At 39.6% G+C, this 12927-nt stretch overlaps 1 protein-coding gene across 1 annotated transcript in view; it reads right to left on the minus strand.

The window, feature by feature from the left end:
• PTPRN2 (protein tyrosine phosphatase receptor type N2) overlaps window positions 1–12927 on the minus strand; it is a gene marked incomplete in the record, with an annotated part of 519721 nt that overhangs the window by 505812 nt on the left and 982 nt on the right.

Raw genomic sequence — 12927 nt, forward strand, 5'->3', positions numbered from 1 at the left:
CTCATATGGTTAGGAGTTAGGGTGAGGTTAGGGTGTCTGCAAGGGGTGACCATTCCCTTTTCCCTAGTCATTTGAGGCCTAGTAGTATATACACCTTTCTGTTTCCCTCCCCTCCCTGTTATACGTGACAATATGCTTTTTAAGCCTGAGATATCAAAGGTTTGGTGATCTCTTGATATGTGTGGTGTCACCATGTCAAGATCAAAAGCGCTTTCCAAGGCCCTCAGAAAGAAAGTTGTAAATGACTAAGGGCTTCATTTGTAAAACAGAAAATCAGACATATTCCCTCCTGGAAATTTTCCAGATTCATGTTGTTCAATGGCAGTAACTGATTCCCAAGAGGGAATGTTTAAGGGAAAGTCAGATTCACTGTTTTATAAATAGAACTCTAAGAGTCTAGCAAGAAATTTTAAAATCTTGCACAAAAATCTACAGGTGGCAAAGATTTCAATGACTGCTACATTTTTTATTTATAGGACTGGCTGTCCCAGCTAATTCAGACAAAGATCTGACTGATGCTAAAAAAAGGACCTAAGAACACCAAAAATTAATTGCAGGATCAGAAGGTAGCTCTTGCAATAGTTGGTGCATACTTCCACAATTATAATATGATTGCAACAAATAAAACTGCATAGGAGGTGTGCCAGGAAAAAAGCATTTGCTGTCTAAAAAGAACACCCCGGAGCACAACTACAGTTACCCATGAAACAGATAGGCAAAGACCGGGCCTTCTTGAACAATGTGCATTCGACTGATAAATCAGAGATAGATTTGACTGTTCACAGAAGTAGTAACATTATTACCACAAACCTAAGACAGCATTTCAGCTGAAAATCACCGACCCATGGTGATGGAAATGTTACATCTTGTTTCATGCTCTGTTCGGCTGTAATTTATCTAAGTGTGAATATGGGGCTATGTTTCCAAAAGTTCAAGAGGAAATGCATCTTTCAACACAATAATGATTCAAGGTACATTAGTGCCTAAAATGATCACAGTCACATTTTTGTAGTTGCAACAACAATTGATTAGTTAAGTGCTGACCTTTGTGTGTCAATTCGGCTTGGGTCAGAGTGGTGATATATCCATGAAGGCATGTTGTGAAAGTGTAACTGTTACTCTAAAGCAGTGGTCCCCAACCTTTTGGAGCTCAGGGACCACTAAATGCACAGACTCGGGACCGTGCATGCGCAGGGAACCGTGTGTCACATCATGATGCCAGAACCCTCCAACAAGCCCTTTTTAGCTCCTGGCTATATATGTTTTTGTTGTTTTCAAACTGGTTGAACTACTAATATTTGCAAACTGCAGTAAGAGGCAACTTAAATTTAAAAAAAGGAAAAGGTGCACACAAGGTATGATAAAAAAATGTAGCAAAAACATTTGCCTGCAATACAACAACCCCACTTGTTTTGCCCCAGATTTGGACTGGGAAGAATGGCTACATCACAAACTACAATAGAGTGTTTTTCTTCCCTTTCTTTGCTATGTCAAGCTCACCCACATACAGTGAAATTAGGTGTTTTCCCTAAATTCCTATTTAATAGACTGGCACTTTCTCCATACTGGCAATAATGACAAAGTCTCTGGACAGTTCCCTCCTGACCCACTTAGTTTATTCCCCACTGACCCACTTAGGTTTCACTACACTTCCCCCTGCTTCATTTCTTCATCAGAGCTGGGAGTCCAACCCTGAGTAAGCTTTGTGTGTGATGATATTGGAACTTACACAGCACTGATGACGCCCTGCTCCTACTAACATGACGGTGTTACTGCCTGGAGATGATACACTCAGGCTTCAGTGCATGAAATAGGCAAAGTGACAGTCTCATAAAGGGTAAATGGAGACTCATAATGTTGATCATTGCCTCTGCAAATGCAAGTTGCCAGTCATGCTAATTCAGCGGTCTTCCTGTCAGATCTCGCTATTGTGCGAGAACTGAGAGGCAGAAGGAACAGTACAGTACTAGTAATTGGAGGAGGGATACAGGAGGAGCCTACACTGCTCCACACTTCTCTAAGGAATGAATGGGCGCGCTCCTTCTTAATGAATGGGCGTGTTCTAGTGGAGAGCCAATCCAGGCTCTCTACTGGAAAGCCAATCCAGGCTCACGTCCTCCTGTGCAGGCTCGCGTTCTCCTGTTCAGCTTGCACAGGAGGACTCGCGGGGACTCGACCGCGCCGGACGTGAAGCAAGCTGCAGGTAAGTACCCGGCATATAAGACGACCCCCGACTTTGGCAGATTTTTCGGGGTTAAAAAGTCGGCTTTTACGCCAGAAAATACGATAGGTCAGCAACAGAAAGATAACCAGCATTTGAAGGACAGATGTCCACAATAAAATCATCCATATGATGTGCTTAAAGTGACTCTGTCCCTACCCTAAAGATCTGTCTTTCTTGACCCTTTTACCATGAGGGAATCCTTTAAAATTACTTTCATGTCTTCAGGGAACCCCTTCTATAATTACTATATCCACAGCCCACAGTATACTGGTGTGGCGATCAGTGGAAGGAATTCCTCCTACATTGTTACCCGGTTTCAAGACTGTCATCCCAACATTCTTAGCCAAAAAGATCATTGGTGTTTTTTACACTGACCTGAGAGGAGCAAACTGCTCATTGCTCAAGTAACCCCTAACAATATGTGTAGGAACCCTGGTGTGCTGCTGTTTTCTGGCCACTGCAGGGGTCTGATGCTTTTGGATGCATTGAATAACTGCTCTTCATCAGTCAATGTAATTTGTATTCCCAACTCATAGGACAGTTAGGAGTTAGTAGGACACCTGCCTTGCAAAATCATATAATATGATCAGTAAATTCTAATAAAATGTTTCACTCTAAGCAAGTTTTTCTCAAACAGGTTTCCTCCAGAAGTTGCTTGGAGTTCCTTAAGCAATGAGCAGTTTTTAACTCTCATTTTGGACAACTGTAAGGGTGACATTCTTCTCACTGGCCAGAAATGTAGGAGGCATTGTTCCCAATGACCACAATGTACTGTGAGCCATGGCTATAGTAATTATAGAAGGGGTTCCCTGAAGACCCTGACGTTATTTCAAGAGTTTCCCCATGTTAAAAGGTTGAGGAAAAACTACTCCAAACACACAGAGCCCTGTTATAAAACTTTGTAAATGTCATCTAAAATACAATCACATCCTCGTCATTACCTTCCCTCATCAAAGGAAAGCCAAATTAATGTCTGGACAGCTGCCAAATGATCTAAACCTGAGATAGAGGGTGACAGAAGTAAATGATAAATATAAGAAGCACTTAAGATCCCATTTACAAAATGATTATAATCCCATCTACTAATTTGGCAGTAATATCTGAAAACCTGAGAACTTTGTTTTGAAAACCTATCCAGATATCATTAAAGTCACGCATTATCCTTGGAAAACAAAAACATCACGACTTCTAATCAGTTTACATAACACGTGTCATTACCTTCCTCCTTCTTCCCCACCTGCTTAGGGTTTTCTGCAACATTTAATTAGCTTTGGACAGACAAAGCATCTCTCAATTCAGACATTTCCATAGTGACAGCTGCTGACCAAATCTAAGTACATCCAGAGTATAACAACCGAATACAGAATTACAGGCAGCATCAAGTGGACAAACCCATTAAGGTCTGGAAGACTCATCATTGACATCAGACCGCAGGTGGAAAACCCAACCACTGAAAGATACAGTTTTTCTTAAGATCTTCAGAGGCTTGTTTAGATCCATGCAATGTATTAATGTTAACGTGTGTTATATTAGGGCAGAACATTTAAAAATGAACAGGCTGGCCATGCACACTAACATGCTAAAAAAGCATAAGACCCACATTAGCATTCCTTGCACAGCACTGCAACACAGATATTGTCTTTTTCCAAAGGATAACATTGGCAACAGGTACTTCTATACAGGTAGTCGCCCGGTGACATACAAGATAGGGACTGTAGGTTTGTTCTTAAGTTGAATTTGTATGTAAGTCGGTAAGTAGGTACATTATTCTAATAATTGCAATTAGGACAGATGTTTGTCTCAACATATTACTAGGCAGCATGGTGTCAGTTACTGTAAAAAATCTTCACTGTGAGTTGTTCACAAAGTAAAAAAAAAAACAACTTTATGGAGCCTAGACATTCATTACCTTCTGGAGCAAGCTGTGCTTTGATATGCAAAAAGAAACAACTGCACAGTTTGTATTGGTCATTAAAGAGTTACAAGAGCTTGCAGAAGAGATCAGTCTCAGCTGTATTTAGCAAAAGATTTATTCTGCAAGTCATGCAAACAGCCCCCTTCCGCTCATCAAGCCTCCAGCCTGCACATGAAGGAGCAGGGAAGCCCCATTGGTATCTATGAGTCGCCCGTATGTCAGATATCCTTAACTACCTGTATTTCACCCCTCCCTGTTCTATCACAGGGCGCCTCCATCTATTTCTTCTTCACTTCCTAGATGTGACCTTTGGCCATTTTGATTGGCCATGTAAAGATGATGTGATTCCCACGCATGCGCAGAGCAGTTCATGCATTCCCAGCAACTACAGGGGAAGCTGCATTGGCCAGGTATGCTGGCAACCAATGCATGAGCTGTGCATGCATTGATTGAAGGGGGAGCAGAGCATGCCATTCCTTGGAGAGGGTGAGGAGTGAGAAGAGAAGCTGAGACAACTCAAATGACTTCAAAGTTTGTGTTGTGAAATTTGAGGATGATCTGTTCCACAGTGGCTCCATTTAAAAAGTCAATGAGGGCTGGTTATTAAAAATATGTAAATATTTAAGCTAAAGAAGAGCCAAAAAATGAAACATAAAACACTTACGTGGCAATGGCATTGAAGCAAGTATTGGATGAAGGCCTTCCACTGAAGAAACATTTACCTGGTAGGCTGTTACTATTACAATGACTTGTAAAGTTGATTTTTTTTTCCATTGGAGTTGCCGTTTAAGACACATATGTAAGTAAAGGATTTCTGCTATAGGAAAGGGAACTAAAAAGGACTTTCCATTTCCATACACATAACCTTTACCTCTACCTTTAGGTATGCGAAGCTGCTTATAAAACAAAAGAAAAGAAGCACATTAAAAAAGCAATGTACCAGATCAGCAAGGCTAATAAACTGCAGGGAATAAACAAGGTTACCTAATGAATAATAAGGACCGATGGTCTGGCATGAAAAGGGGAAGAATAGACAGCACATTTACTGTGAAATATAGTTCAGGGTTCTACATTACTAAAGATTTTGAAATAATCCCCAGGGCAATCGATTCACGCAGCCATAAAAACTGAAATATTTAAACAATCAAGCACCCAAGAGGTAAACTCATGGCAGTTAAATGTATTGAGAATAATCAAAGTTGATGCTTGATCAGTATCTATGAGTTGCTTCATATTATTCGCTATTTCAACCAAGGGCCCTGCTGGGTTTGCAGGCTTTGCAAATGGCACTGCAGTATTTGCAATTTACAGAGCCTGCTTGTTTTATACGACACATTTAGGATGGAATTCAGGTACACACATTAATATAAGTCTATTTATATTACTGCATCGTTATATGTATTTCTTTCATGCAAGCAGTGTAACTATGAACCTAGATAAAACTTTGCATCAACCTCTTACATTTGAATGTACAGCAGAACTTCGAGAATGGGGAAGCAGCACAAGTAGCCAATCAGATGTACTGTAGTGCAAGGAGAATGCTGGTAGAAGGAAAAAGCAGACCGACAGAGAAATTAGTTTGTGTTTCTACTGCTTCTGCATTCACTGTCCACTTTTATTCTGGGGGAGAAATAATCATTTCCGAACTGCAACAGAAAATTCAGGTTTCCGGCCTTGATAGATAGAGGTATAAAGTGTGCAGAGAAGTATGTAAAAAAATAAATGCACTAAATAGCATGATCACAGCTTGCCCCATCCCCTCCTACCTCCACATCTCCCTTATAGCAAACTGGTGTAACGGGAAGATTTACTTGCCAATAGGAAGTCATAAAGGGTGGACCAGGACAACCATGGAGTGGTCCAGATGAACGATGAATGAGTTATTTATGCTCTGGTTTTAAGGCTTTTGGGAATACATTGAAATAAACAGTTAGCAAGCACCTGCAGATGCCGGTTCTACAATCCAAGAGTCAGTTTCTAGTCCTTAATGAAAGTCACAGATTTCAGTCAAAGTCACCAAAAGTTCTTTTCTACTACAAATAGAAATCACCAGATTCCATTTTCCTTCCATAATAATAACTTCAAACTTTGACAGAAAATGATCATTATAATTAAGAATACATAACACCCGCAGGACACCCAACAAAAACATTTATTTTTTTTCCAAAATGCAAATTCATCCACTTTTAATGCAATTCATTTGTTGCCTGGAAACAATAGCAAAAAAGTAGTGTCCCTGCAATAAACCAATCATACTGTAGTGAAAATGATTTTCTTTTTAATGTTTTATTCCCTTGCACAAAGTTAATTAGGTATTTACTAACATTTGCTTTTTCAGTAAACACCATCTATAAGTGTCTATAAAGCAATGACATTCACTGAAACATTTTTAATACATGACCAAATAGAATGATTTTTGTTTGTTTAACTAAATTGTTTAAAAATCAGATGATGTTTTTAATCATATTCATATAAAATATTGATAAGGTTCACCAGCTTTGACACACCACTGTATATCTGTTAGTTTATTGGTGATTTTATGAGCTGACTGTATAGGTTTTATAGTTACTATTGGTGAAATGTCCAATTCTACATTGTGTCAAATATAGTTCTCAAGTAAAAACTTTGACCAAGCAAGGGCCTTGAGCATATTTACAAATGGTAGGTATATTGCCACTAAGATGTTCTTTTTGAAACACCTTTTTTTTTTTGTTTTTAATCAACTGACTGACTCTTTACCCTCTACAAAATTTCTTTAAAAATACATAGAACCTAAAATCGGATTCTGACATTCTGACATATGTGGCATATTCAATATTTTCTTTTGGAATTTAAATTCTTTTTTCCACAACTTGGATTTCATACATATGCTGTCAGTTTATAATTGGTGTTCTAGTTATATATAGTAATACAGTTATAAGACAACTACAAAGTAAAGTCACAGTTTTGAGTGGTGCTGTGACATTCCGCACGTCCATATGCACTATGATGTACCCGATATATCTGTCAGGAAGTAACAGATGATAACATGAATATTCAAATTAAACTAAAGAGACACAAATATGTTTTGGTTCTTGTAAATGCAAGAGAGGTCAATCACCTTATGGTTTATTGTGTCTTTTAGATACTTTGGTAGTGAGACTCCAGAACTGCATACAACCGGGGACACCAGAAGCAGCCAAAATGGGTGGGAACAGACATGGTAATGATGCCAGAGACATTCCCTTAGAAGAGGACCCTTTAAAGCAAACTTATAGGCAAAATGCTGAAGGCCTACTCCAAGAAGAGCTACACAAAAATATATATGTACAGCCATGTGCTAGTGTCTCCTTGTATTGGATGTACTGGATGTGTCTCCTTGTATTGGATGTACTGGATGTGTCTCCTTGTATTGGATCACTCAATAAGTGATAACAGTCTGCAATTGGGCCTGATTTATTAAAGGTCTCCAACACTGGAGAGGATAGACTTTCATCAGTTAAGCTGGTTGTTCCAGCAAACCTGGAATGGATCTGGTCGAGGATTTAAAACATTTGCTAGCAAATAGCAAATTACTTTGAAGAAATCCATTCAAGGTTTTCTGCATCGCCCAGGCTCACTGATGCCTGCAATGGCCCTAACACAGTAAATATAGTAAGGTGTAAAAACTCTGATCATATGGCCTGTATGTGGCCCTTGATAACTGATGTTGGACAGCCCTGTTTTAGGCACTGCATAAGCTTTAAGCAAGCCTCAGAAATGGATTAGATGTATTTAGTGAAGGCAAGTAAAGCTCTGTATTGCACAATGACATTGAAGAAATGCATTCCGGGATTACTGGATAACCCAGCTTCACTGATGAAAGTGTATCCTCTCCAGTCTTGTAGAGCTTTAATAAATCAGGCTTTAATAAATCTTGTAGAGCTTTAATAAATTGTTTCCAGGTCGTTTCCACAAATTCTGGATAGTCCCTAGTCAATTTTCAAACTTTTTTTTATGAAAACCTAGTTGGTTAGTTTTGTGAAATGAGCCTAAAGTCCAATAGCAATAATGTGGGATAAAGAGCTGATTACCTTTGCCAGCATTTTACCAGTTATATTGTGGGAGATTTACAAGTTGTACAGGGAATTTTTCACACTTTTGTGCTTTTTTATGCTTGCATAATTTACAAAAGGAATTTGGTAAATATAACATATTGAAATGGATATAACAACCAAACTGCTCAACAAACTCAACCTCATCCTGTACCAATACCCACAACATACCCCCTCCTGACATGATGAACTGGCAGGATGCACTATATATAGACCCTATTTACCCAACTGTATCAGTGTTTAGCCCTGGTAGCCCCTGTATTATTATCCAATTTCTCAGTAACCACCCAAAAACAGAGGAGTGCTTACTGAAAAGTGCCGGGTAGTGCGCCCAGCTAAAAGGGTGAGGAGAAGATGTAGTACTGCGTATACACATGCACATCTATTTCCATCAAATACATTTTTTTCCCAAGCAGCCATCTTAGCATCCCTTCATTCTCCAAATCATTCCTCATACCTGGAAAGATGTTGGCACATTAGCCAATGGTAAAGGAGGGCAGATATTGACCGTTCAGTAAATGGGCACATTTTTTCACTATGGTTTAGGTGCGGTTGTTGCCCATGCTGAGAAACCACTGCCATACTATGGACTATGCCAGCACAGTGCTCAACGCAGAAATCTTTTAAAGGTGGGTGGAAAAAAATTGTAGGCGGGTGGAGGCCCCTGTATTGTGACCCAACTCATTGATAACCACCGAAAAACAACCGAGTGTTTGCTGGGGAGAACCCTGCAGCAACAAGTCAATTAAGAGATTAAAAACCATGGATATTATTATGTCAAGAACCAAAGTCTCTGGAGCCTAGTAGTATGAGGGTTGGCATTATTTCAGCCGTTCTTCTTCCTTATAAAAATGTTTGCTTCCACATATTGTGAGTGGAATGTTTTACTGTTTTAAAATACACCTAACGAGGCAAACCGCTAATTCCCATTACAATACATTAGCCAATAAGGCAAACAAAAAGTCTATATGTTACGAAAATAGTCTCAGCTTCCAACACGGTACCCTGTTGACTTCTTCAGGGGATGTAGAGATGAATAATATTACATTCACAGGTGTCTGAAATGGCCTAAAATAACTCTTGTTCTAAGGTAACATTTTAGAGATAACCCAAACACAGCTTAGCAGAAAGGTTGCAAGCAGGGGGATCAAGAGTTAAACCCATGGGGCATGAAGACAGCTCATAGCAGAGGTGAGCTGTGAAACTATACCTTAAACAAGGGCTATTTCAGGCCGCTTCAGAGGCCAGAACATTTAATATTCTCTACATCCCCTGAAGAAGCAAATAGGCGAAATGCGTAGGACCTGAAAATTTGTATCTCTGCATTCGCACTATAATGCACATGTACCATAATGATATTGATGTGACAGGGGAACTCTATATCAGCGGTCGCCAACCGGTGGTCCACTAGAAAATTTTGGTGGTCCGAGCTCTAGCTCACGGACCATGTCCCCCGTAAGGTTCCCAGGCTTGGGGAAGTGGGCGGGCTGTGTCCCTGGATACAACCCACCCACTCTCTCATTGCAGGTTCAGATCTGCGATGGGAGAGTGGGCGGGTTTATGTCATAATGACATCACTCTGGGGGAGGTTTCTCCCTCTTTGAGTGACACCCGGCTCCCCGCGCATGCACGGTCAAAGCTGGGACCGAAAAGGTTGGCGACCGCTGCTCTATATAACTTTGAATCTTTGCTCTAACTTTTTGATTACATGAGCATATCAACTAGTAAATCAAACTGTGCTGTTGAAAATTCCCTTAGAAACTTTCTCTGTACATATACTCCTAGGAGTTGGCATAAGATTTTCTTCAATACTTCAAAGGGAGGTATCACCTTTTTTATATTCTAACATTTAGCCAATAAACCCAATGCTGTAACTCCAGCCCAACCATTGCAAAGGACATTTAGAAACTGACCTTAACAAAGTTATACCAGCAGCAGAAACATTAATTCAGTATTACAAAAATCAATGAAGGCTATCCCTGAAACATACAAATGTTACTCTAGTCCCTTTAGTTTTATAATCAGCAGCCTGTGAGAGGTAATAAGAAATGATATGGGCTCTTATCATGGCAAATAATGATATCACACACAACTAATCCCTTTCCTTCTCCTGGCTAGTAGCCTTCAAACATACACATAGCTTCAAATCCTATTTATAGAAGACGATTATCATGGAAATAAGCCCGGAGTTGTGTATCCCCATTAATGTCAGCACTCGGCACACCGAGCAGAATGGTTAACACTGACACTGCACAGTTCTTTTCACGTTTAAAATTAGAACCTCTCAGGGAAATATTCCTCATGTAGAGCAGAGAGATGTTGGAAAAAAACACAACAAAATGAACATTTGGGAGCAGAGTAACTGGGCCACCGAGACAAGGATATACCCCAGAACAGCTGCCGATGGGTCCTGCAGAACCTCTCCGGGGTGGACAGATCAGTAACCATTGCCGAAAGAATACTGATCATTTTATTTAATATAATTCATAAGAGTTACACAAGTTTCATATATGAAAGTGGTGAATGAATAAAACTTTATATTTTGAAGTGGATCAGATTTTTAATGTAGATGAGGTTGCGTAGATAGGGTACATGGAAACCTATATGGAAATTAGATCATTTGCTACATATATTGGAATGGGAATTCACAATGATCCCAGTGGCTCCATCATGCCAAGAGGAGTAAGGTATAGATACTGCCTAGCCCAGTGTTTCTCAACCAGGGTACAGTGGAACTGTAGGATTGCTATACAGGTTGCTAGGGGTTCCCTGAGCAATGAGAAATGTGTACCTCCAAAGTCACCAAAGATCTATTTGGCTATCTGTAAGGGTGACATTCTTCCCACTGGCCAGCAATGTGTTACCTAAGGGTTACCTAAGACCTGAAAGTTGTTTAAAGGGTTCTCCGTGTTAGAAATGTTGAGAAAGGCTGGTCTAGCCTATTGGCACATATAGGAATGAAGCCTGTACAACTTTACTCCTGGTCCCAATATATCCCATGGTGCAAATTGATGCTGCTTATGGCCTCACATGGACACTGGTGTAAAAACCAATGAAACAAGGAATAAAATAATGTATAATTATATAGATATAGAGCATATCACTGTATGGCATCCAAAGGATCTATAAAAGTGTACAAGTAGTCCCTGAGTTAAGGACATCCGACATACGGACGAGTCCTAGATACGAACGGGGCTTCCCTGCTTGCTGTGTGCAGGACCGAGGCTTGATGGGGGGAGGGGGGGTTTGCATGACTTGCAGAAGAAATCTTTTGGTAAACAGAGCTGAGCTTAAGAGCTGAGCTGATCTGTAGCATCCTGAAACATTTTAATGACCAAGACATACTCTGAAGCTGTTTTTTCTTTTTGCAAATCAAAGGGCAGCTTGCTCCAGAAGTTATTGAATGTCTAGGCTCCATAAAGTTTTTTCTTGCTTTGTTTGTGATTAGCTCACAGTGAGGATTTTATACAGTAACTTACACCTCACTGCCTAATAATATGTTAAGAGAAACATCTGTCCTAACTGCATTTAATAAAATAATGTACCTGTTCTGACTTGCATATGAATTCAACGTAAGAACAAGTCCTTATCCTGTATGTTACCCGAGGACTACCTGTATATCCAACTTGACGTCTAGTCCAAATATATCCCACGGTGCATATGCATGCCGCTCAAGGCGTTCAGTTGACACTGGTGTAAAAACCAATGAGACAAGGAATAAAATAGCATTTCACTATGCTGATATAGAACGTATTACTATATATTTTGGGATTCATAGGATTTATATAAGTGTATACAACTAGACTCTTGATCCTTATACATCTCATGGTCCAAATGCATGCCATTAGAGGCTTTGTCCTGTCACTGATGGGTGAACCAATGGGATAGAGAATAGAACAGAATACCAATATCAATATATATATTAAACAAATCACTATATCATGTGGCATTTCTATAGAGTTGTATATACCATTTAAATCCTGGTCTGAAATACCCCATAGTGCAAATGTATTATCATTAATATTATTTTTAAACAGGATTTATATAGTGCCAACATTTTAAGCAGTGCTGAGGTATGCCACTCATGGCCTTGCATGGACGCTTGTGTGTGAGCCAATGAGACAGGGAATAGAATAAAATTATTATTATTATTGATATTATTATTAAACATTTATATAGCACCAACATATTACGCAGCATTGTCTATTAAATAGGGGTTGCAAATGACAGACAGATACAGACAGTGATACAGGAGGAGGGGAGGACCCTGCCCCGAAGAGCTTACAATCTAATATCATATCACTATACAGCTATAGAACAAATCATTATATCCTATAGAATCCATCCAAATTTGAGTTCCCTATTGCCCAACACTGACTTGATCCCTAAATCTCTACTGGCACATACTGTGATCCCTACACGAAGGTTCAGCACTCAAAGCAGCAATTGTATATGCTAACCCTCCCGATGTATTATTCTTATATCTATAACATATAATTCTGTGTCTCTGAGGATAATACAAGGCCCTGGCCGGCTTGTCTTTGCACAATGGGATACATAGACTCCATATAAACATTTCCAGGGGGGTCTAACCCATTTATTGCATGTATTTCTGCAAGTTTTAGCTAACATTGTTGCTGACACGTAAGTCATTTTACTCAACCAGAGCTTGCTAGGATTTCCTTAAGCAATGAGCAATATATGAGTTTAAGTGA

The sequence above is a fragment of the Pyxicephalus adspersus genome, chromosome 5 (genome assembly GCF_032062135.1).
Source record: "Pyxicephalus adspersus chromosome 5, UCB_Pads_2.0, whole genome shotgun sequence".
Lineage (NCBI taxonomy): Eukaryota > Metazoa > Chordata > Amphibia > Anura > Pyxicephalidae > Pyxicephalus > Pyxicephalus adspersus.